Raw genomic sequence first — 27,303 nt, 5'->3', positions numbered from 1 at the left:
TGAACTATGACAGAGTATACAACTTGAAGACCCCACTCCGCGTCAGAAAAGTCGTTTCAAATACAGAGACAGTTGCCGTGGGCGGTATGCATGAATTCCACTTTCACACCACCTCAAAACACATTTTTCGCTGACACCCCCTGCCATTTTCAATTGGGATTCTCGGAACACGGAAAGAGCTTTGACAGCACAATGTTTTATTTATTTTTTTTGCTTCAAGAAAATTTCAGAACTTTTACACAGTCAAAATAAAGGATCGCAGGGCTTGAATTTGAAGGAAACAAATTAACAAGATTGCAGAAACAAAAATATTTTTACTAGACCAGAATCCAAGTGCGAAGAACAAAAACTTTCTACAACAGTTTAACAAGCATTTGATTGTATTTATGTGCAAATATAAACAACGCTCCTTCAAGTTTATTTATTAAAGGAACACGTTGCCTTGGATCGGTCGAGTTGGTCTTTGAAAAGCGTTCTGTAACCGTTTGTTATAAAATGCATACATTATGGGTAGAAAGATCTTGTACAAGTAGAATACAATGATCTACACAAATATACCTCGAAATTGCGTGGTTTTCGTTTTACCTCGTCGACAAACACGGTCGGCCATTTATGGGAGTCAAATTTTTTACTCCCATAAATGGCCAACCGTGTTAGTTCGCGACGTAAAAGGAAAACCGTGCAACTTTGAGTGATACTTGTGTGGATCATTATATTCTACTTTTAAAACATCTTTCTAACCATATGCATTTCATAACAAACGGTTTCAAACGCCTTTTATAGACCAACTCGTCCGATCCAAGGCAACGTGTTCCTTTAATTTATTTGTTCATATGTTTGTTTGTTTGTTTGTTTGTTTTTTGCTTGTTTATTTGTTTGCTTTGATATTACTAATTTAAAGAGACAAATTTTACTAAAGGAGTTCAAGAAAAAACACACAAAATTTCACAAGTCAAAGACAGTTTTTCTTTACTTACAACACAAACACTTCCAGCAAAATCCGCTATATAGTTCCTTTAGAACTCGCAGTTCCAGAGTTCCAACTATATCATAAGAACTAGGGTTCCAACGACACTGTAGAAAAAAGTCCCACACACTGAACAGTTTAAGTAAGTTTATATCCAAGTAGTATCGGAGACCACGGTTCCGAGACGACAGTTCAAGACCTCTCTACAAATCCACAAGTTTCACGAGCAGTAAATAGAAACTCGTCAGCGATATTAATCCAGATTTTTCAACCAAACTCCAAAACATGTCCACAGTCAATAAACGTCTGTCCAAGACTGTGATGCTAGTACCGCTGTCGCCAAAACCCACATAACATGACGACACTAAACCCTACACCGGTAAACGCTTCTATTCAATGCCTCCAAAATGCAGTCTTCCAGTGGTTAGGACTAGTGGCTTAACTTTCCAATCATGCTGCGTTTGTTCTGGTGCATCCAGCATATGACAATAAGGGAATCCCTTTGACAATAGAAGGCAGTGACAAGCGCTTTCTACACAGGAAGGGGTTGTGGTTCTAAGGATGCACCTCTCACTTAATAGGAGAAAATAGAACATCACCCTCATTAATTTTTTGGGAGGCCCCTCAAAAATATTTTTATTCTAGAGAGATTTGAGAGCCCAAGAAAAGGGATACAGTTTAAAAGTTTTACCCAATTGTGCGATGGGGAATGTTGACTTCCAACTTTAGGTGATTGTTTTTGGGCCCTCAAAAATATTCTATTCAAGACAGATTTGAGAGCCCAAGGAAAGGTATGTGGTGTAAAGATTTTTGCCTAACTGTGAGATGGGAAAGGTTGACTTCTTACTTACGGTATTTGTTTTGCGGGCCCTCAAAAATATTCTATTAAAGACAGCTTTGAGAGCCTGAGAAAAGGGATACAGTGTAAAAGTTTTGCCTAACTGTGAGATGCGGGGATGTTGATTCCATTTTAATGTGGTTTGGACGGCATTGGTCCTTAACTTAAATGGTCCTACTTGCCGAGCCAGTGAAAGGCTCTTCATATACAGGAAGGAAGGGGGTTGTGGTTATACAAAAATAGGAGAAAAAATCGGCCTCACTAATTGTTTGGGGGCCCTCAACAGTATTCTAGTGGACAAATTTCAAAGCCAAAGAAAAGGGAGGAAGTGTTTAAATATTAGGAGAAATTGGAAGTAGATGATCCATAGAACAAGGAAAACAAGGAGAAGTGGTAATTGAAATCATTATCGAGATTTGCAGGATTGAATCTTTAGCATGCTTCCTCTGTGGTTGGAGCATGCAGAAAAAACATCCATTCACCATAACCAGTGGAGCACAACAGGACAGAAATGGCTATCAATCAATTTGTAATTGATACTACATGTACCTGCACCATCACCCATCCATCATAATAATAATAATAATAATAATAATACCAAAACTTGTATAGCGCCCTAATCATGTGTAAACATGCTCTAGGGCGCTGAACATCGAAAAATAGACAAACTAAAACATAAGAAAATACTGAATTATAACAACGGGAGTAAACATTCTTAAAAACATTCAACAACAAACTTAATCAATAGAAATCCTAAAGTATTAAAAAGCAATTAGGTCTAAAATCTCAAATGCAAAACATTGTTACACATTGCAAGCATTAATAGTAGGTTAAAAAAATACATGGATTATTGACAATTTAAAATTATTAAACCATTCAGTGAAAATATTCAACTTTAAATAGATGAGTTTTCAGTGCGCTCCTAAATTTGTTCAGTTCTGTTAAGTCTCTTAGGGATGTGGGCAGAGAGTTCCAGAGTGTAGCAGCCGCCTTTCCAAACTGCCTATCACCATATGTGGCAGTTTTAGTGAGAGGTACTCTTAAAGATGAGAGACCAGGGCCAAAATTCATAGAGCAGTTTCATAGACCTGCTTAAACAGAAAATGTTGCTTAAAATTCCCTGCTTAGCAATGATGAGCAGGATACCGATATGTGTTAGCACTTTATACTTGGTACTTTCCCAGAGTCCTGTGAACAAACTCACAAGCATATTTTCCAGTCACAAATTGTACACGTGACATGGTATTTTGGCTGGTAACCTTATAAGAGTAAGCAAAATTTTGTTTTGCTCACCTACTTTTTGTGCTTGAACAACTGCTTAACAGGGCCCTGCTTAAGCCAAAAGGGAACTAGTCACAAATTTTGCACATACATGTAACATGATACTTGAATTGGTAAAAATTTTCAGTAAGCAACATTGTTTCATGCTTAGTAATGTATGTGCTTTAATAAGCAGCTATATGAAATTGGGCCCAGGCAAGTATCTAAGGAGAATCTTCCCAGGCACTACTTGCTCATCCAACCCCCCCCCCCAACCCCTTCTCCCTCCGGCGGTTAAGTCTCCATGAATAGCGGACGAAACTGTTTCAAAACTTGCCAGATCCGGTAGATTGGAGCTCCAAGATAGAAGAAAGATCTTGGCAGAGCACTATTCATCTCTCCTCATTCTTTGCTTCTTTTCTTGTCTCGTTTTGCGAAGCTAATTCCTTCTGATGGCTGACAATTCATGGACATGGAACGCTCCATTGGGGGCAGAGGGGTGTTGGAATGCTTGGGAAGGTTCCCGTTCTTGAAATGTCTTGTATAGGTAAGGATCATACCATACAGAAAGGACTTTCTCGATGACTGTACAAGATCTAAACACTGATGTTGTTAAATGGAGAAGAATGAGGAGTGATCTTGCATAAGATGAAACTTTCAAACTCAGCTGAGTGAATAGAGGCTACAAGAAGAACAGGGGCCCTAACTAAGGACTAGTCCCAACTTAGGACTAGCTTTAAGGCAAGTCCGAAGTTGGTTAGAATGAGTAACTCCTCATAACTCAAGATAAGGCTAGATTTAAAAGCACTGGACACCTTCGGTAATTGTCAAAGACCAGCATTTTCACAGGGTGTATCCAAACATATGCATAAAATAAAAAACCTGTGAAAATTTTGACTCAATTGGTCATCGAACGTGCAAGGAAATAATGAATGAAAGAAAAACTCACCCTTGTTGCACAATTGTGTGTGCTTTCAGATGCCTGAATAAAAGGCTTCAGACCTGAAGTCTTTTTCAGATTCAAATATTTTAGTGAGAAATTACCTCCTTCTCAAAAAATAAGTTACTTCAGAGGGAGCCGTTTCTCACAAAGTGTTATGATATCAACATCTCTCCATTGCTCGTTACCAACTAAGTTTTTATGCTAACAATTGTCTTGAGTAATTACACATAGTATCCAGTGCCTTTTAAGAATGTAATAAATGTCCCAGTGACCAGTGTTTTTTTATGTTGAAAGCCATGAGCATGACTGAGTGACGGATTTGAGCACCACTTATATAACTTTCATATTTGTCCCACCCACACACAGTTTCTAAAAAGTATCAATTTTTGTCTCTCCATAGTGCTCTAGTCAAGGCTTTGGCCCAAGTAAGTTTCAAAGGTGAAGATGAGTCAATCACTCACTTCAGTGATTATTAAATAACAGGGGAAAAAATTTGTCCAGCATACAATTCTGTCAGCCAAGCTTGTACTGTATTGATAAAACCGTCACAGTGGTTGTGATAAATTGCTATCGGACAAGCAGTGAGTTTGCTCACGTAGACCAACAATTGTCCACCAATTGTCCGCCGAAACATTCAGGCATTGAAAGCCACATTTAGTAACCATAGCAACCTAATCCTATCATCCTATTGGTGTAAGGTGAGACTCGGGAAAACATGGTTTAGTCGTTTATTCTTCTGTGGTATTTTTTTCTTCTTTTTCTTCTTTTCGAGCGATTATAGAATTTGAAAAGGGGATTAGGACCGAGGACTGGGCCAGGATGACTGGAGTCTTTAGATTGTTTTAAGTCGGTCTAAGCACCCTTTTGTTCGCTAAGTAGGCATACAGCAGTTGTAATTGGGTCAGGATTGTATTGGAGGGGTGCTTTGTGGTGGCTTAGACTCGGATTATGGGATGAGAAAGTTGAAAGGGGATTTTATAACGGGCGAGTTTTTTCTTTTGCTCTCTGGTGGGTTTTCAAAGACTTGTGCTCAATGATGGAAAACTTTAGTGGCTTAAAACACATGTACTTTTATCTGCCCCATGTACATTTTCACAACCCCAATCATGGGTGGACATTTTGTTAGGGGTCCATTTTTATGAACAACGGTTTGAAAACCATTGATGTAGCAGTTTGGACTCAACAGACCCAGGGACTTCCCATATAAAATTAAAAGCAGTCACACTATTGGTAATTACTTAAAATAATTATTGGCATAAAACCTTTCTTGGTGACGAGTAATGGGGAGAGGTTGATGGTATAAAACATTGTGAGAAATGGCTCCCTCTGAAGTGCCATAGTTTTCGAGAAAGAAGTAATTTCCCACAAATTTGATTTCGAGACCTCAGATTTAGAACTTGAGGTCTCAAAATCAACCATGTAAACGCACACAACTTCGTGTGACAAGGGTGTTTTTTCTTTCATTATTATCTCGCAACTTCAATGACTGATTGAGCTCAAATTTTCCCAGGTTTGTTATTTGATGCATATGTTGAGATACACTAACTGTGAAAGCTAGTCTTTGACAATTACCAATAGTGTCCACTGCCTTTAAGCAGGTGATTAAAGTACAAGATTCAATGAATAATTTTCCCTTACTGTAAAAAAGCTATGAGACTTCTAAGTATTTTTCACGTATTTTTTAATATTAGCATTTTGCACTGTATGCTATGGGAATTTATTTAGTGGGGTAAATAGAGTCTTTCCTGGGTGAGCCACAACGACAATGGTAACGCTACTCAAACTGAGGTCCAACCTGAATTGACCTCGGAGAATATATACAATCAAAGGCACTCAATGTTCTAACAAGACTAACTGGAGACCAACAACAAATGCTGTTGCCTTGCAATACACATCAATTTTAGCAAGCGACGAGCCCACTCCTTTTTCTTTAAGCCATGCCATTCAAATCAGCCCCGATTCCCACTTTCTGACAATTCCTGTGTTTCCTTCATTGATTAATTTCTAACAAAATCCAACCACATACATTGTAAGGCACCCTGCTCAAGCCGTACTACCACGACATGGCAATCAGTACAGGTACAAGACTCAAACAATTAATCATCAGGTTGCAGACAAGTATTACGGAATTTGAGACGCAAGCCTCAAACTTTGAAGACCCCAAACTTTTCCTTCAACCACCACCGAGTTAATTGGTTTTATTGAATAAAGACTTACACAGAAGATGGAACGTCATTATGCGGGGTACACAATGCGGGCCATCATTAACAAGTGTATCATGTTTGAATAATTGACCGGTCCGGACAATGGGTGAGTTGGGCGGTCAATTTGCTGACCATTCAGTAATGCTCCCATGTTTTCTTAAGGACGCGGAAGCTCGGGAAGGGAAGAATCGATTATGAATCCCAAAAGAAATATTCAGCAAGCTCTGGTCGGCGGCTAGAACTGTAGTTTCCTAATTTGAAGATCTTTCTTAACATGTTGGTTTCGGACAGCCTTTCTTGGGATTACAAAGTAACTAACATCTTTTATGAATGGCAGTGGGTTACCAGTTAGTCATGTAAGACTTCACATTGAGGGGGTGTCTTTGGTGAACTGAAATTAATGTTGTTGTTTACAACCCTTTTTGACACTAGTTGCGACTTTGACACCAGTCACAACTAATGTTGATTCCCAGGATGCCTTGTGGCATAATGCCTGCCGCAGGCGCAATACAACAAATCTTGCTGGAAGGATTGAGGATTGTGTCACTGATGTCTAAGTTAATTTTGTTGCCGTAAATATTTGTGAGTGACACAATTGGTTCACCAAACAGGTAGTCGTGACTATTTATGTAGTACTAGTAGTCTCACCTATATTTGACCGAGTTGTTAAAAAAATGATAACCGCGACTAGACTAAGCAATCATCAAGCAACGGTGACACTAGTCATACTAGTCGCCTAGGCTATAGTGTAAAATATCTGTACGCATGCTGACAATTTTGTGGCATGGCCGCAATTAGTTCGAACTAGTCGCCCAGGCCTACTCAAGGATTGTTTTCTTAATGTTGGGAAGAGAACTGAAGGCAAATGGCTAACTGTATCTGAGTGAATTCAGGATATCTTTTTTAAGGACAGGCAACACAAAGCACAGATAACCTTGTTGCCTTTAAGGGTATCTGACAGCCTTTACGTCTGATTTACCCCAAACTCAGCTGAAGAAAGAGACCCTTCCTTCTCAGGAGTAGGTATTGAGACACGAGGGCCTTGGGATGTGGATCATGTGTCCTCGGTTTTTTGGGGGGGGTTGAAGAAATAACCGATCTAATCTAACTTTGCATTCAACCTCTAGGACCCTGGTTCGAATCACACTGGTGGCACTGTGGATTGGGTTTTTAGTCCCTACCTGACTGCATGGGTTTTCCCTTGAATATTTCTCTGGAGTTCTCCTGCCATATCTAACACTGATGAAACTTCCTTCCTTACCTTAGCTTCAGTGATTACATTCGCTTTGATAAAAGTCGCTGGCTTTACAATCCGAATAAATGAAATTGAATGAAACGATATGAAAGGAAGTGACCTACGGCATCCTAGGGATGGGGGAGGAAAACGCCCATCTAAGGGATAGGTTGACATGGGTGGACACACACCCATCCCAGGTATGGGCGAGGGTTGAGTGAGGGATGGGTCGGCAAACACCTATCTAAGGACTGGATGAGCAAACACCTATCCTAGGAAGGGGTAGACACACACCCGTCCCAGGTATGGGATGAGTAGAGAAAAACACCCATCTAAGGGGATAGGTGGACATGGGTGGCCTTCCCCCCGATCCAGGATTGGGTGAGGGTTGAGTGAGGGATGGGTCGGCAAACACTTGTCTAAGGACTGGATGGGCAAACACCTATCATAGGAAGGGGTAGACATACACCCATCCCAGGTATAGGCAAGGGTTGGGTGGAAACACCCATTCCAGGGATGGGTAGAGAAAAACACCTATCTCAGAATAGGTGGACATGGGTAGACATACACCCATCCCAGGGATGGGTTAGGGATGGGTGGACCTACACCCATACCAGCTATAGGCAAGGGTAGAGTGGAAACACCCATCTAAGGGACGAGTAGAGAAAAACACCCATCTCATAATAGGTGGACATGGGTGGACATACATCCACCCCAAGGATGGGTGAGGGATGGGTGGACATACATGTAAGCCCAACCCAGGGCTCCAGCATTAAACCCTGCCCCCCCCCCCCAACTTCAAAGAGCAATTTACACAGAAACTATTGCTCAACAACTTTCTGCCAAGCAAAACAAAGATAAGGATACCAGTCACAGATGGTTCACATGACAAGGTATCTCACTTGGTAACCTAAATCCAGTAAGCATAATCATTTGTGCTTAGCTACTCTCAATGCTTAAGCAGCCCTACAAGAATGGACCCCAGTCTTTACATCAAATCCTAAGCAGCGGTTGAAGTGTTTAGCAAGTGTGTTAAAAACACCACTTAAAGGTGCTATGAACAATAAACCAGGCACTTAAGGCGTTATTACGTATAACATCCACCACAACCCCCCCCCCCTCTTTTTTATATCCCTCTTAGACACCCTTTCATCTTACTAACACCCAACTACAAAACACTTTTATTTACTTTTTAAGGCAACTGCTCTTTTTCCCCCGTTTCCAAACGTCTTTAACCGTTAATCTATCCTTTCACAGGACCCATTCCCTCTTTCCCCCGCCTCACAAATTCATCAAGTAATCTTCTGATTGTTCTGGGGTATTGTTTGAGTTTCGCTTCTCTTGTTTACTTGTCTGTCAGGATGAGTGGATGGGAAATCCGATAAGCAACCATTTACACACTTCAGACTGCTCAGCAACTTTGTATTTTACTATTTTTTCTTTTATGTTGGATTGTCAGAGTAATTATTTTGAGAAGGAGGAGTGCTTATTTTGAGCTGAAGACGGTTTAATATAATAGAATCAGACTTTTATGTCAATAGGGCTTAGAAATATCTCTACAGTTTGCTTTTCGTCTCAAGTGTGACAGCCTTTGTCTCATTTCATTGCACTGCTACCACATAGTGCCCAGGTGGGATTCGACCCGGGGTCTTAGAGGTTGAAGGCAAGGATGCCAACCCGACCACGCCGATTTCTACTGTTTGTCCCAAGTACAACCACCTTAGCTCTATTTCATGGCACTGCTACAAAACAACAAGGTGGAATGCGAGGAAAGATACCACTACGTCAACCCGAACACACCGATTTCTACTCTTGAATGATCAGTTAAATTGTTTGAAGGCAAAGTGAACCTCATAAAAAATCCTAAATCAGACAAAATAACTGACAAACAGTCCAGAACAAAAACAGTACATCATATCTATCTTTCTAAAAAGTTTAAGGCACTACATGTACATGTACATGTACATGTCTCCAGATTACTCAGTTGAGGTTCGAACTTGTAAGCGGCGGTAAACAAATTTTAGTTGGGGGGGGGGGTATACTTTTCAATTCTTCAATCAAATCGGATATCCTGCAAATAAATAAGATTAAACAACAAGGGAGGTCTCGTCTCATTTGAGATCAACAAAAATAAATCCCAGTCCCTCTGCATCAGGTAAATCAAACAAAAAAAGAAACAACACGTTTGAAAAGCGAGCGGAACAAAATCAATGTTTGAAGACAGAAGGAAAAAAAGATTAAACAACAAGGGAGGTCTGGTCTCATTTGAGATCAACAAAATAAATCCCAGTCCCTCTCATCAAGTAAATCAAATGAAAAAGAAACGACACGTTTTGAAAAAAAATCTCTGTTTGAGGAGAAAGAAGAGGCGAAAAAAATATCCTGTGTCCCAACAAACGCTGTTCTGACCTTGCCGTGGGGTGATCAGCTACAGACTAAGATCTACACTCAAAAGACAAAGGCCAATTGTTCAATAACTAATCCCTCCCCCCTTAATGTGGATGCTATGGAACAATCCATAATGAGATTGATACTGAGTGGGACAATAGCAATGCATTGAAACAACACTAGAGGGTTAATCCATTAATACGAGTAGGGGGGACCTCGCTGTGGGCTCTGGTGATTTTGGGCGGGCTTGCAATAGTGATCCTTATATCTGTACCAAGAAGATTAGTGCAGCTTTAATCCTCTTTACAAAGGGAAATAGTAATCTCAAATAAGTGGGTTCTTATTTTTGTTTAAATACGACAGGCGTCTAATTCCTAAAAAATGAAAACTGGTTTGAAGGTCACAGTTCTTCGTTAACGATGAGTTAAAGGGAAGGTAAACTTTTGGTAATCACTCATAAAACTAATGGATAGAATTTCAGTAGCTTTCGATAGTATAAAACAGTGAATATTTTCCCTTATACAGCAATACAAATTGCTACACAAAATGTATCAATTGCTACTCAAAAATCGCCTTTTGCTACTAAATATTAGCATCCAGCAGTGTGCACAAAAGAAGCTCAGTCTAAATACTTTGCTTTGTATGTAAAATTGCTAGATGAAATCGTTCCCTATAAAGCATTTTGAGAATCATTTTACTTTGAAAAAGCGGTGATGGAAACAGATATCATTCTTTATGCCCCAAAATTTGAATCTGAGAAACGATACTATCGGTCAGCCTTGATTCAATAGCTGCCTTTGTGCCTGATGGGTAGATAGCAAAAATTCCCTTTTTCGTTTTCAACTCTGGAGTTGAAAAAGGTTATCCTGGCTTCCAAATTTGGAAGCCAGGATAACCTTGGAGAGCACCCAAGCTGTGGCATCACATAAGTTCTTCCGTCTAAGAGTAACAGAATGTCAATATTTAAAAGGCAAAATTAGGGTAGAACAAATTTGAAATCAAGCTTCAAATTTACAGAAGCTGTGTTTTGACTAACACGTGTTGTTGTACAAAAACTTCACCACTGACGCTCACAAATTGTGGGTAACTTTTAATTGTTCACAGGCGCTACAAAAAGAGTAAATGCATGTACCATGTGTAGACTTCTCGGAATTCTGACACGGAATCAACAAGTGAGATGACAAAACCAGCAACACACTCTGGAAATTTGAGGTGAAACTACAAAAAAATCCACACACGCAAAGTGGTATCAGATCCCCAGTACATTGTGGGTCCATTGTGCCTTGAAAAGGCCCAGAGTAACGGCAGAGGTCAAAGTCAAGATTAGGGTTCAGAGGGGGTAAGACAACCTGATGGGGTCACCAACCCAAGGGGGACAGGCTCCTTCTGATTGGCAGGGTAGTAATTGGAATCTACCATTGCATTTTGGGGGAGGGTGGGGAAAAGACTGGAGGGGGAGGAAGGTCTATGAACTATTTAGGCTCTATACATACATTAGGCTTACTGTTCTTATCATTTCTAAATGTAGTAGAATAATTTAAAAATACCGTTTTAAGGCACTGAACAACTTTAATAATTGTCAAAGACCAGTCTTCTCACTTGGTGTTTCTCAACATAAGCATAACATACCAAACATGTGAAAACTTGACTCAATTGGTCATCAAAGTTGCAGGAATAGCGGAAGAAAAAAACACCCTTTTTGCACAAGTTGTGTGTTTTCAAACGCTTGCATTTTAATGACATCAGCTGAGGTCTCAAAATAAACTCAAATATTTTAGTGGAAAATAACTTCTTTCTCGAAACTACGTTACTTCAGAGGGAGCCGTTTCTCACAATGTTTTCTACTATCAACTTCTTTACTAGCTTTACAAAGTAAGTTTCTATACTAACAATCAATTTGAGTAATTACCAAGTGCCAATGCCATTTAAGGAACACGTTGCCTTGGATCGGACGAGTTGGTCTATATAAAGCGTTTGAAACCGTTTGTTATGAAATGTATATGGTTAGAAAGATGTTTTAAAAGTAGAATATAATGATCCACACAAGTATCACTCAAAATTGCACGGTTTTCTTTTTACGTCGCGAACTATCACGGTCGGCCATTTATGGGAGTCAAAATTTTGACTCCCATAAATGGCCGACCGTGTTATTGGACGAAGTAAAAAGAAAACAACGCAATTTCGAGGCATATTTGTGTAGATCATTGTATTCTACTTTTACACATCTTTCTAACCATATGCATTTTATAACAAACAGTCACAAAACGCTTTTCAAAGACCAACTCGACCGATCCAAGGCAACGTGTTCCTTTAAAGACAGTGGACACTATTAGTAATTGTCAGAGACAAGTCTTCTCTCTTAGTGTTGCTCAACATATGCATAAAGAAACAAATCTGTGAAAATTTGAGCTCAATTGGTCGTCGAAGTTGCGAGATAATAATGAAAGAAAAAACACCCTTGTCACACGAAGTTGTGTGCTCTCAGATGCTTGATTTCGAGACCTCAAATTTTAAACTTGAGGTCTCGAAATCAAATTCGTGGAGAATTACTTCTTTCTCGAAAACTTTGTCACTTCAGAGGGAGCCGTTTCTCACATTGTTTTATACTACCAATCTCTCCCCATTACTCATTACCAAGTAAGGTTTTATGCCAGTAATTATTTTGAGTAATTACCAATAGTGTCCACTGCCTTTAAAGCCATTGGACCCTTTCGGTTCAGAAAAAAAAAAAAAAAAAGTTCACATATTTACAAATAACTTACAGGGTTTACAGAAGGCAATGGTGAAAGACTTCTCTTGAAATATTCCATTAAATGCTTTACTTTTTGAAAAAAACAGCAAAACAACATAAATTCTCGTTAACGAGAATTTCGGGTTTATTTTAAACACATGTCATGACACGGCGAAACGCGCAGAAACAAGGGTGGGGTTTTCCGTTGTTTTCTCCCGACTCCGAAGACCGATTGAGCCTAAATTTTCACAGGTTTGTTATTTGATATAGAAGTTGTGATACAGGAAGTGTGGGCCTTGGACAATACTGTTTACCGAAAGGGTCCAATGGCTTTAAAGGGTATACCTTTGGTAATTACTCCAAAAGTTAATGGCCGTGGGAACCCTTTCAAAGGCCAGATAGTAGTGAAGTAATTGGATCAGATAAGGATTTGAAACTTCCCATGGTCAAGATACAATCAAGTGAGATTTGTGGAGACCATGTCATAAATCTTTTACAGATTCCAGCTTATTGAAACACTGAGTTGATAAAGCATTGTTTTTTCCTCGGGAACCACTAAAGTCCATAGAGAGATTTACTACATGATGTCTCTCCAAACACCTCCAAACCTCACTAGATTATATTGGTTTTTTGGGGTTGAACAAAGAATTGACTAGAGTGGGATTTGAACCAACGACCTCCGGATTAACGTGCCGGCGCTCTACCAACTGAGCTATCTAGCCCTATATTGGCGGTGTCCCTGTTTTGTCAATATCTTTGTTCGGGGGTTTATATTGATAGATTATATTGGATAAGTATTGGATAAGTATTCCAGCGTGTGCACATGCACCATTCCGGCGGGTCGTAAGGAACGTTCCAGTATTCAAAATACTAATGCGCCTCTTTGCTAATGTGGAATCGGCACAATGATGCAGTCATTTGACATGATGGCAATTAGAGCTGTGATGCTCAAATAATGACAAATTCATACGGATGTTTCCCACCTTAAGTTTTGGCCTGATTTTAATACCATCGGAGAACCTTCATGATTTTAGATAATGCAAATAAAACGTTTTTCAAAAACTTTGCGCATGCATATTCCCAAATAGCATCACCTGACTGAGAATTTAATTCGATTCGACACGGCAATAGCGCGACGTTTGACACCGCGTCGTGCCACGGCAGAGCTTGGCGTGCTACACGGAGCTTGGCGTGCTACACGGCAGTGTCAAACTTAAAAGGCAGTGACACGTTTGGTATTTGTCAAAGACCAGTCTACTCACTTGGTGTATCTCAACATATGCATAAAATAACAAACTTCAATTGGTCGTCAAAATTGCGAGATAATAATGAAAGATAAAACACCCTTTTTACACAAAGTTGTGTGCTTTCAGATGCTTGATTTCGAGACCTCAAGTTCTAAATCTGAGGTCTCGAAATCAAATTTGTCGAAAATTACGTTACTTCAGAGGGAGCTGTTTCTCACAATGTTTTATACTATCAACCTCTCCACATTACTCGTTACCAAGTGAGTTTTTACGCTAATTATTATTTTGAGTAATTACCAATAGTGTCCACTGCCTTTAAATAAAAAATTGATCATTTTCAAGTTGTTTGAGTTTGTAACGACAAAAGTGCAACATTTAGCGCAGGCCTAAGAAACGTATGTGACAGTATTGTTTCTCATATTCAAACTTTAGGGGAAAAAACATTTATGTTCTGATATATAATCTCCAGTGAAACATTTCTCACATGTTTTGGTGTCAAAAATGATTCAAACCAATAACTTTCGAAGGGAATTCTTTCTAAAATTACTTTATACTATATCAACAGCTGCAGCTCTTCTCAAGTTTTTATGGTCAATACAATTTGGAGTATTACATGTATGTGTACCAATCTATTACTCAACCTTTAAAAAGACCTGAGAGATAAAGAAAACAAAACAATGAAAACAATATTGCTTAACCGGTTCCCAACATTAGGAACCAGCTCCATCTGTTCTCTCCCTGGGTGCCGTGGCTTAATGAAGACCAAAACGACAACCAAGGACTTTAGTAAAGGGAGCGGCAAAGGAGTAAAGAGGTAACCCATAGGGGGGTCAGACAGGTCCCCCTGAGGGGTGCAGCCTTGAGGGGCTGGTATCATGCAGCGGGATTTGGAAATGATTATGCAGATTGGCATCACTGGCAATGGAAACCGGGGAATTAGGGTTGGAGTGGGTACAAGTGCTGGTTGCATAAATAACTCTCTCTGATTCTGCTGAAAGTTCCCTCAAAACGAACCAATTTCTCCAAGTTTGCAATGAACAAACTTGAAAAAAATCCATGATTATGACAACTTTGTTGCTATAGACTTTGAATGAGATGCATGCTGGTCTAGCTAGCGCTCAAGTTGGATCCCTAGATAGACCAGCATGCACCTCATTTAACAGTTAGCGCTTGCGCAATGGGTATTTGCATAGGTTTATTATGTTGAATGTAATTCTAAACATCACCCTGATTGCTGAACAAAATCTCCCCAATTGCAAGATGCAAATAGTGGAAGCTCTGTTTTGACTCCTCACGTAAGCTTCCGTTAAAAAATATTAGTTGGGCTTCGGATTTGAGAAGCTGTTGATTGGAGACCCACCGCAGTGCCGTCTTTGTCATGCCCGTCAAGGTCACTGTTTGTTGTTCTCGAAAGCAAAACAGACAACAACAACAAAAACAGCACGAGAAAAACAAATAAACACACCCCTTCAGGCCCATTCAGGTAGAGTACTTGTGGAGCATCTTTCCAAAGCTGCTCATGCACGAAAAACCCCATTAATTTCTACCCGATCCACCTAGGCTGTCACTGGCGTCTACAAACTATTACCTGCCGAACCGCAAATCATGGGAGTAAAAGTGAGCGGTCAATTAAAACAGCAATTTTGATTTGAATGCCATGGCATTCCGGAGCGTCATTCCTATCCTGGATGACTGAGGAAAAGAAAAAAGGGAAGGGGGCCTGGGACACAAAATCAAATAAATGACTATTGTGCATTGACAGGAAAGCATTGAGTTAAATAGGACACTGGGACAGGGTGTTGCAGTTCCACAGACTGGCCTTGGATGTAGTGAGGCAGAACTGATGGCCAGTGCTAATAGTTTGTTTTGGTCATGTTGATGTCCCCCCCCCCCCTCTCCTCTACAGAAAAAAAGACCAGTCAGTCTCCAATTCTTGGTAAAGTCATTTGAGTGACAAGTGTTGTCAAAGTGGTTGAGACTGCAGGACTTGCAATCACAAAGTTGTGGGTTCGAATCCGGCCAGGCAAACTGCTGATTTCACAATGACTAATGTCTTGTTGCTGAATCACAATTTATTAATTTGTAGTTCATAAGTGTTGAGAATAGACCAATGTTTGTATTATGAGAGCATGGCGTTTATATCCCCTTGAGAGAGCTTTGCCTTGTTCCCTGGTCCCTTGATGATTACCACCATATACCAATAGATGGGTTGCAATACGCAACATTGACCGCCATCTTTGATGAAAACAAAATGGAAAAAGTGCATGCGTGTACGGGCTGCGCGTGACTCTCAACCAATCATATCTCTTCACGTGTGCACAATTCATCAAATATGACGGCCGATGACGTCTATTGCAATCCATCTTCATTGACAGTAGGCGAAGAAAAACAATAGTCTGCTATAGGGATCACTAAGGGAGGCATACATGAAAATATGAGCACAGTACGAGTAAAAACTAAAAGCAGTCAATATTTTGTTTTATACCAGCACGCACATTGTGTCTAAACGTCTAGGTACATGTACAAATAAGCTGATGTTGCTATGGGTATAATACAACAGTTGCTACGGGTTTAGTACATAGATCTGCCTTAGCAGAAAATACTGCTTAAAAATACTTGCTTAGCAATAATAAACAGAAACCAGTCACAATTTGTTTTGTGTGGCTTCTTTTTTGTGCTTAAGCTGCTCTACGAAATTGGGCCCCATGATCAAAGCCCCCTGAAAAATATTTTTTTCACCAAGTGAGAATCTTGTCTTCCGTAAACAAATTTCGGCAAAAATTATTAGCAATAATGCACAGAATGCGTTTAAATTCTGCCTCCCCTGAGGGCCTACAGGTGAGGTGGATTATGGATGTTTGAGGAGCGAACATTGCATGGCCAGAAAGCACACCTGTTATTGTATATTTTAGGACCCACCACGTGAAACTTTAATTTAATTTAGCGACTTTTTAAGGCGGCACGGTTGGATGTGGTTCTTGAGGTGTTGAACTTTGTGGACTGTTTGGTTGACATGATTGCATGACTCCTGTTAGGACAGACCTTGCTATAATAATAGTGTAGACTCATTTCAAGCAAGCCAATCATGGTTTTCTCAATAGATTGTGCAAGTCTCACGTGTATCCAAACTGAGAAAACACCTTTAAAGAAGACTATATTTTGCTATGAAGGCCCACCATTGTCAATCTCACATAAAACAAAGATTCCACATTCCTTAGCCAAGAAACATAGGTACATTCTATTATTTATATAACCAAAGTTACGTGTACAATGTAGAACCAAAGATAGAACCCAAGATAGAACCCAAGATAGAACCAAAGATAAAACCAAATATAGAACCAAATATAGAACCAAAGGTAGAACCAAAGATAGAGCAAAAGATAGAACCAAAGATAAAACCAAATATAGAACCAAATATAGAACAAAAGATAGAACCAAAGATAAAACCAAATATAGAACCAAAGATAGAACCAAAGATAGAACCAAAGATAAAACCAAAGATAGAACCAAAGATAGAACCAACGATAGAACCAAAGATAGAACCAAAGATAAAACCAAAGACAGAAACCAGTCAGAACAATCACATGTACTGTACATACACAAGTAGGACTCTTCCATATTGTCATTGTTAAGTCAACACAGCTCCGCATGAAAATTACTCATGACATTAAACAAAAACTCCACATTCCATAGCTTTCAACCATAGATAACTGTAGAACCAAAGTAACCTAAAACCTGATGACTCTTCTATCATTGAATAACCCAATACAACTGATCATTGCCCACTTCACATAAAAAAATGCCCATAAAACAGAAATTCCACACTTAAAACATAATTCAAGGCCGAACACTTTGTGTTTCAGACCTATTGGAATGGTCCTTCATAAACCCTGTCTGCTAAAGCTATAAAACACCAAGGGCCCAATTTCATAGAGCCATTTAAGAAGAAAATATTAGTTTACAATTGTCTGCTAAGCAGAAAGGGGCTTTTACACTTGGTTTTCTCATTCAAATATTAAAAGACTTCAGGCCTGAGGGTGTTTTTCCTTTCATTTATTTTCTTGGGACCAATCGAGTCAAAATTTTCACACACTTGTTATTCCATGCATATGTTTTGGGATACACCAAGAGACTCACCTTTATCCATACTAATTTCTATTATCTTCAAGTACGCTCTAATCCTCCAATCAGATTTGCAGAATGGAATGGTGATACAAACCTATATTGCACAGCCCATATTATTACCTACGTCTTTTGTGTTCTTATGTCACCTGCAAAATACGTTATCGCACGCGCGCTCTCATGGAAATACAAAAAAAATAATGCGTCTGTGCCCCATATCCAACTCGGCCATTGGATATTCCACTCGCGCTTGTGTGATAACTTATATTATGAGCACTATGATGGAAAAGCACATTATAAATGATAGTTGTTTTGTTTTATCAAACACTTAGCCAGGTCAACCAGCCCTTTACCTGCTGACATTTTAATTGTACCAGTCGTCCTTGAGGTGTTTTTGTCACATTTCTTCATATTAAGTTACACTTTTCCTCTTCTCTTACTTTTGTTTTACTTTGTCAACTACCTCCAGATTCTCTTTAGTCTTTCCTCCTCTCCCATTTTGTTATTCATTCGTTCCCAAAATGTTCTTTTTAAGTAGGAGAGGAACATGGACACAGCATGACTAGTTTAGAGTGAAGGTTCTTTTTTGGAGAGAGGTGGGGGCACACTGGAATGCCCACTGTGTCAATTTTTCATTTGGGTTTTATTTGTTCCGTTTTGCTGTAATGTGATGACTTTTGTCTTAAACCCAGGCCTAATTGTGTACAGCTGCTCCTCGCTAAGCAACAAATGTCAGGGGACCACTGGTAGACCGTGTACATCGCAGTGCTTTTTAGCTGGTTGTTGCATTTAACTTGGGCAGTTTTGCTTAGCAAAGTATTTGGGTGTTTGGTAATGTTTTTGTTTTGTGTCTGTGACAATTGGGGCTCAATTGATGAGTTGATTTTGTTTTTACCCAACACCGATGTGTATGAAGCACTATACATTCCCACGTTCTGTGGAAAACAAGTTGACAGGCAAATCACTCGTCTTGGATTTTGGTGGAATTCGAACCCACAATCTTGGATGGACCAGGGATAGATTCGACATTCAAGTGAAAATACCCTGACACCAATTTATTGTTGTTTTCTCAACAAGTAGACACTGTGTTCAGCTAAAAATTTCACACTTGACGTTAATTGTATCTACCTAAATAATAAATGCCTATAAATCATCAGTACGCTGACAACCTTAAAAAGGCGATAATTTTTCTCTTTTTCACAACCTTCCTGATTGTGGGAACCGAGAACAATTCCTACAAAATCCTTCAAGAATTAATTTGAAAAAAATGAACAAATCAAGTTTGATTCCGTAAACAAGGCCACTAATACAACTTTTTCAAATAAAAATATTTGAAGTTGTGGAATGTTTCTTTCATTGGACGGGTTTACAGAGTAGACAGGAGTCATAAACGGTATAATGGCAAAACACCCTTCAGCAGAAACTAATTTGACTTCAAGGGCGACGTAAATCATAACTTGGGAATGTGGACAGGGCAAGTACGTCCACAGTCCAGCCGATAACGGACGGTCTAATGAAGGTGGCCATGGGCCAAACCCAAAGGACAAGAAAACAGTGTCGAATGAAGAGAAATCTAATTACGTTTTGGTGGTTTCAGTTTGTCCAAAAATGCTGGCTGTGTGAAAGTGGCATTCTCCAGCAGTAAATATGTTTAGGAATTTCTGGGAATTAAATCAATGATACAAGGGCGGTTTAAAAACCTCCATGGCATTTTTATATATTCCGAGTTTACACTCAATCCAGAAAGGTGGATTTATTGAAATTTTATCATGACTACAGATCAAGATCTTGAGACTCAAAGTAGACCTTTTGTTTTATGACACGTTACATTGTTTTAAACCTATATAAATATAGTTATATACAATCAAACTTATCTGTGAAATTTCATTTCAAAGGGTGCTCGTGTTTTGGAGATATCGCCAAAAAATTGGAGCGAAAAAAAATAAGTCCCTCAATAGGAATACTCTATTTGAGAAACGTTACTGACAGTAATGCTTCTCAGATTCAATTTTGGAGGCATAAAAACTGATAATATAAACTTTTTATATTACCACGTTACTTTGAAGTGAAATAATTCTTCTTCTATAAAGCTTCTAACCAAAAGTTTTTATACAATTAATTATGACACTTCAAGTCTGGAGCCTTTCTCAGATTCAAACTTTTGATGGAAATTACCCCTTTCTCTGAAACTACATTACTTAAAAGGGTGTCATTTCCAAAAATGTTTTATACTATCAACAACTCTCCTGTGTTCTTAACTGAGTAATATGCCTGAGTTTTTGTTCACAAAACTTGGAAAAGTACTGAGTATACAGTGCTAACACAAATCGGTGTATAAGGGTAAAACCAAAATAAGTATTCTTTATCCCCGCTGCAAATTTAACATCTGCATGTATTAGGTTTTAAAAAGTATTTTTAAGGTATACTTCATTAAACGTATACCTTCCCTTTAAACAGACAAACATAGTCATCGTGTTATTCCCAAGAAACCTCACTCCAGATTCATCATTACGCAAATCACTCATCGAAGAACCATCATTAAGAACTCATTTATCTGGATTTATCATTGAAAACTCATTAAATCCACCCACAGAATTCATGGTCGTTATCTCCACCGAGTCTTTAGTAAGACATCAGCGGCTTAAACCCAGAACTTCTCTAAGGACACTTCTTGACCTTATAACAATCTCCTGCATACCTCAAGAAAAAAAACCTCTTCATCCTTTTCAAAACAAACCCTTTGAAGATGTGGCAATTTCCTATGAATCGCTAACAAGCCTTGTGGAGAAAGAGGGACTCAGAGCAAAGATACCAAGCCTTGATTAGTGTAACTGATAGCATAACAAGGTCATCACTTTTTTTCATCCCCTGAACAACAAAAAAATCCCTCCTAGTCTAGACAGATTCCTAAGGAAGCAAGCATTACAAGTGACACTCAAGATGGGGGAAAACAACATAGGTGAGCCCAAAACTTTTCCTTCAAGTTTTTAAAGGCACATGGGTGGATTTCACAAAGAGTTAGGACTAGTCTTATCTCGAGTTAGGACCAGTTACTCGTCGTAACTTAGGACTATCAATGCAATTTGTATATCTCCTAGGACTAGTCCTAACCTAACTCTTTGTGAAATCGACCCCTGGACACCTTTGGTAATTGTCAAAGACCAGTCTTCTCACTTGGTGTATCTCAACAAATGCACAAATTGACAAACCTGTTAAATATTTGAACTCAATTTGTTATCGAAGTTGCGAGATAATAATGAAAGAAAGAAAACCTTCGTCACACAAAGTTGTGTGCTTTCATATGCTTGAATTCAAGACCGCAAAATCAAATTCAAATATTTTAGCAGATAATTACTTCTTTCTTGAAAATGTTCTACGTAGGAGTCGTTTCTAACACTGTTTTAAACTATCAACCGCTTTCCGTTGCTCGTATACCAAGTAAGTTTTTATGCAAATATACATTTCGGGGTAATTACCAAACATGTCCAGTGCCTTTAAGGAGGAGGAAGTAGATGTCAGCGAGGATGCGGTTTATGATGAAGGTAAAGAGGACGATAATCATCAGGTTTCCTGAGGTGGATGGGAGGGGTTTGTTTTCTTGAAGCGGAGAAGTTGGGAGTGGTCAGGAAACCAACGACAGCATCAAGTGAACACTTGAGCATCAAAATAAACAGTGCCTGAAATGAGCCGACAGTGTTGAAAACTTGAAGGAATTACTGCCATCATAAAAAGTTAATATAGGCACAGCTGATGGAGGCGTAAATCATTTGTGAGAAGGGTTTTTCTGCTCCATGTCTGCCGACCAAATTGTACAGGTGGTTCAAACATCTTAGAATCAGTCAAAATCGGTGAACACTCTCTCCAAGTTCAAGTCTTTCTAGGTTGTGTTCAGAAACATTTGGGACTAGTTTGATTGTTTTAAACCTAAATGTAGATATTAAAGACAGTCGACACTATTGGTAATTGTCAAAGACTATTTTTCACAGTTGGTGTATCTCACTATATGCATAAAATAACAAACCTGTGAAAATTTGAGCTCAATCGGTCATCGAAGTTGCGAAATAATAATGAAAGAAAAAACACCCTTGTCACACGAAGTTGTGTGCTTTCAGATGCTTGATTTCGAGACCTCAAATTCTAAATCTGAGGTCTCAAAATCAAATTCGTTGAAAATTACTTCTTTCTCGAAAAGTACTCCACTTCAGAGGGAGCCGTTTCTCACAATGTTTTATACTATCAACCTCTCCCCATTACACGTTACCAAGTAAGGTTTTATGCTAATAATTATTTTGAGTAATTACCAATAGTGTCCACTGCCTTTAAACCTAAATGTATATATTAAATTAAAACTAACCTGTGCAAATGTAATTTTAAAGCTGGTGCAGGCCTCAAAATATCCAACGGCACCCACATCTATTGCCGTGGTGCCCTGTGCTTTTGCTGTGATGCCCTTTGCCAAGTTCCAATAGAAACTTAAATTGTCCTCAAAGAAGTGCCCCTTACCAGATGAAAATTGCTGTGACCCTCAAGAACGAAATTTAAGGCCAGGTGGTGCTAGCATTTCTTAGCTTAACTCAAAAATCTTGAAAATTATATCCACATTAAAACCTATATAAACTTGAGTATTTGAAGAAACAGAATTGCTCACACGTAAAACTCAATAACAGTTGGGACCAAATTGGTCTTGGAATATGTTTGAGTATGTGCAAGACTTCTAAAGTATATTGGGGTTGTCTGATTATTGAACATTGAACATTTATAACGGAGTTTCTCCTTGACCTACAAAGTGGTAATGGCATGACCTTTGACCCTGTCTTCCTCAAACTTACAATACAGCACACAAATTATCTGGGCTTTTATTTTTCAAAGTTCAGGGCTTGGGATAGCACTGAACTTTTACCGAGCCGATGCTAATACTCCCACAATGAGTCCTAGGTGTTCTAATGATAAGGTACATGTACAATAACAAAGTTCTGTTATATTATGTCAAAGTTCTAGGTACAAGATGTCAAAGTTTTAGGTACAACCATGGGGTTATATATAAGAACTAGAGGGCGCACGAGTGATGCTTCGTGCACAAACGCCACGGGACAGCAAGATGACAAGCGTGTCATTCTGCACGCGCATTGAATATGAAATACACGTTTGAGGTTTTTTTTATTGAACGCTCATGCGATGCCGTTTGTTCAACTTACATATTGGCCGCACAAACACACGCTGTGAGATGCCAGTTTTGTCAACTTAGAAAATGGCCGCCTGCGCGCATGCTTGAGCGCGTATATAGGCCAGTGCGCCCTCTAGTTCTTATATATAACTCTATGGGTACAACGTACACTGTACAAGGTACAGCAAGGTACAGACTATCTGGTACATGTACAATGTACAACATTGGGTGCGTTCGATAAGCTTCCCTGGGTCGACCCCGGTCTGCCCCGGTACGTTCGAATAGTTTTGACGGGGCTCACCCGGGTCAGCCCCCAGTGCCCTGCTTGTGGAGTGGGTCACTTGGGGGTGACCTGGGGTGCATGCCGTCACCATGAGGGGGTGAGTGTGATCGTTTGATTAGCTCTTGTCAGGGGCTCACCCGAGTGAGCACTGCGGGGTCGACCCAGAGAAGCTAAACGAATGCACCCAGTGGTAAAATTTGGTACATGGTTCATGTACATGAGGTACACATAGGTACACAATGATACAAATTACAAGGTACTGTACACAATGTACACTAATGTACAATGTACAAAATACATTGGTACAGGTTCAAGGTATAAAGTTCTAGGTACAAGGTATATCAAGGTATATTATTACAAGGTACAAGTTTCTTCATGTACATTGTAAATTACAAGGTACTGTACACAATGTACACTAATGTACAATGTACAAAATACAATGGTACAGGTTCAAGGTATAAAATTCTAAGTACAAGGTATATCAAGGTATATTATTATAATGTACAAGTTTTCTTCATGAACATTGTAAATTACAAGGTACTGTACACAATGTACACTAATGTACAATGTACAAAATACAATGGTACAGGTTCAAGGTATAAAATTCTAAGTACAAGGTATATCAAGGTATATTATTATAATGTACAAGTTTTCTTCATGAACATTGTAAATTACAAGGTATTGTACACAATGTACAAAATACAATGGTACAGGTTCAAGGTATAAAGTTCTAGGTACAAGGTATATCAAGGTATATTATTATAATGTACAAGTTTTCTTCATGTACATGATACAAGATACATAAATAAACACATGTATTAAGTGTCTGTCCCTTGAAATCAAGGACTTAAGAAACAGGATCCAGGCATGGTGACAGTTACGTGGATGTCCTCACTTCACTTCAGTATACAAACAACTAAAAAACAAAGACAAGTCCTCGATTTGGGGTCAAGAAACATCATGTACATGTCCAATGTACAATGTCGTGTAGTAAAACACTAGAGGTTGAACCAATTAAAGGCACTGGACGCCTTTGGTTGTTGTCAAAGACCAAAATTCTCACTTGGTGTACACCATGTACACCAACAAGGTATATTCAGAGGGAGCTGTTTCTCACAATGTTTTATACTATCAACAGCTCTCCATTACTAGCAATACTTGTTACCAAGTAAGGTTTTATGGTTTTATGCTAACACTTATTTTTGAGTAATTACCAATAGTGTCCAGTGCCTTTAACCACATTTGATGAAGCCATAACCTTACCGTAATGAAATAAGTCACATCAGTCTCCAGTCCTGTTCCCAAAAAGTAGATTTTCAATCACCAACCGCCATGGCTTCCCTCTAGTACAATATTCACCATGCCACAGCAAAACAACAACCACATACCATAGACCAAGGAGCAGAACACCAGCGCTATAAATCCCCCAGCACTACTACAAAACCCCAAGCCAAGTTCTGCTGTCTGGTAGTGGTGGTAGTACTAGTGCCCATGCAATGCCAGCCTAGCAGCCTAACTCAATAACATGGTTTAGGGGACTTGGTACAGTTGCAATCCTAATTCGCAAGGCCAGCGCTTCGGCCCAACCTCCAGCTGTTGCACAGCAGAGAGCCCAATGACATCCTGGAGGTTACTTCAAGAGCACTTGGTTTGCCATAACTCCTCTACACACACACCATGGGTAAGCTCCTAGCCAGGACTTGCTGGGAGAGATTTGCCCAGTCCTTGCTAGAGACTTCTAATTCACATAACTCTATGGGTGGACCCAACCGCACTCAATAAGCTTCCCTTACCAACCAGTGTGATGCGATAAAGAGAAAATGAGTTGTTGGAAATGTTATTTAAGAGAAACAAGCCAAGCCAGTACAAAAACAACAGTGGCAAAATAAAATTTTTTATTTTATTTTTTTAGTTTAAATGCTAAAATATACATTATTTTATATTGGCAACTTCCTTAAAAGAAAATGTGCCGAAAACAGTGGTGACGTTTTCAAAAACAATTTTGTTTATGTTTAATATGCTGAAATATATCTTATTTTATATAAATATAAGAGAAGTTACTTCAATAGCCCTTGGTTAGCCATACCTCCTCTACACACACCATGGGTAAGCTTCTAGGTTAGACTTGGGGAGAGCCTTTCTGAACCCAATGCTCTATGCTAGGAAAGACAAATCTGATTCATATAACTCTAGGGGTTCCCATACAAACAAATGTGAAAGTCTTTTCACTTGGTGTATGCCAACATAACGCATACAATAACAACCCTGTGAAAATTTAAACTCAATTGGTCAGCAGAGTTGCAAGACAGTAATGAAACAAAAAACACCATTGTTGCACAAATTTGTTTGCTTTCAGATGCCTGATAAAAGGCTTTAGGCATGAAGTCTTTAAATATTTGAGGGAGAAATTATCTCTTTCTAAAAATTTTTTTTTACATTACTTCAAAGGGTGTTGTAAGGCAGTAGAATAAAGCAGTAGAATAAAGCAATAAAGCAGTAGAATAAAGCAAGACAGTTCTCTTAGAACTACCTGGCAAGTAGATACACACATGGTGTTACCGCAAACCAAATATACATTGATACCTCACCATGCAATGCCTCAAATCCTATATGTATCGTAAGTTGTTATGCTAACAATTATTTTGAGTATTTACGAGTGAGTGTCCAGTTCCTTTAATACATATCTTCATAGAGGTCCAGGGGTTGAACTGGGCCACATTTCTGGAGTATTCTAACGTCACTCAATCATCAATGTTCATTGTCAAATCTGACAACCATCAAACCAAAGCCCTCCATCTCTGTCTAAAGAAACTCTAGCCTCCTCCAGGGATTTATTAAAGGGTTTTTGTTGATCAAGTTTTTGGCCATGACATGAATCCCTGCTCACTATGAATGAAGATGTACATGTATGTAATATAATTTACCTGAAGAAGTTTCAGCTTCATGAGATGTCGAGTTTTGGAGTGGGAAAAAAATGAAAATCACAGAGCAATGTCTTCTGGAGTGACTCGTAAATACGTTGTAAATGCTAAAATAATTTTCATCTCCTGAGACAAAGTTATTTTTGTGAATTTCTTTTACTCATTTCTCAAAAACCACAGCACCTCAGCAAGTAAAATTTTAAGGGAAGGTTTCTACCATTATTGTCTTCAAACCGTGTAAGTTAATGTAAATCTGTGGCCATTGTATTTTGTGTCGTACAAAAAGTACCCAAACATACGATTTTCCTTGTATATCAGGGCAAATTGCTACACAAATGATCAGTTGCTACTCAAAAGTCGCCATTTGCTACTCATCGCCATGTTTTGCTCAGCAAAATTTGTTTTGCTAATCAAAATATCCCAAACCCTTTAAGCAATTCTGGCCTCCTTCAGGGGCTTTATTAACGGAGCCAGATCTCCCAGACTACCCTCCCCAGTTAATCTTGGCCTTGGCTTCGGTGAAGATCGAGAGCGAAGGAGAGGGGAGGGTCAGAGCCTTGCAAGACGTAGTTTCTAGCTCAGGGGCTGTCTGGGGTGCTGGTATTAATCTTAGGAACTCATTGCTGATGTTTTCCAGGCTCTTGTTTCTTAACAGTAGGAGGGTTCAATTCAGTTCGTTATTAAAGGCAATGTATACATACACGACCTTTGGTTTTTGGAACTGTTGAAATATCTTTGAACATTTCATTTCAAAAGGTGGTTGGGTTTTTGAGATATTGCTGACAGTATGTTTCTCAGATAATATTGTCGGTCTTGCGACTTGCATATTTTTTACATACATATATTAACAATATTACTTCGATAGATGTAAAACTTGCAAAGGGGATAAAGAATATTGATTTTGGTTTTAACCTTACTCACTGGCGTGTTAGCACTGTATACTCAGTACTTTCCAGAGTTCTAAAAAAAAATCACGTACATGTTACTCCGGTGGGGTATTA

The 27,303-nt window shown here is 39.1% G+C and overlaps 1 protein-coding gene across 5 annotated transcripts in view; it reads right to left on the bottom strand.

Moving 5' to 3' along the window:
- LOC139951729 (cell adhesion molecule-related/down-regulated by oncogenes-like) overlaps positions 1 to 27,303 on the bottom strand; it is a 148,121-nt gene that overhangs the window by 57,365 nt on the left and 63,453 nt on the right. Inside the window, exon 1 of one of the 5 annotated variants that reach the window (XM_071950782.1) lies at positions 978 to 1,297. The exons of the other annotated variants lie outside the window; for them this stretch is intronic. The gene's annotated coding sequence lies outside the window, so the exon portion shown is untranslated. Of the gene's footprint in view, positions 1 to 977; positions 1,298 to 27,303 lie in introns of those variants that run through there. 5 annotated transcript variants of the gene reach the window in all.

The sequence above is a fragment of the Asterias amurensis genome, chromosome 19 (genome assembly GCF_032118995.1).
Source record: "Asterias amurensis chromosome 19, ASM3211899v1".
Taxonomy (NCBI): domain Eukaryota; kingdom Metazoa; phylum Echinodermata; class Asteroidea; order Forcipulatida; family Asteriidae; genus Asterias; species Asterias amurensis.
This window is presented reverse-complemented; position numbering and strand designations above follow the sequence as displayed.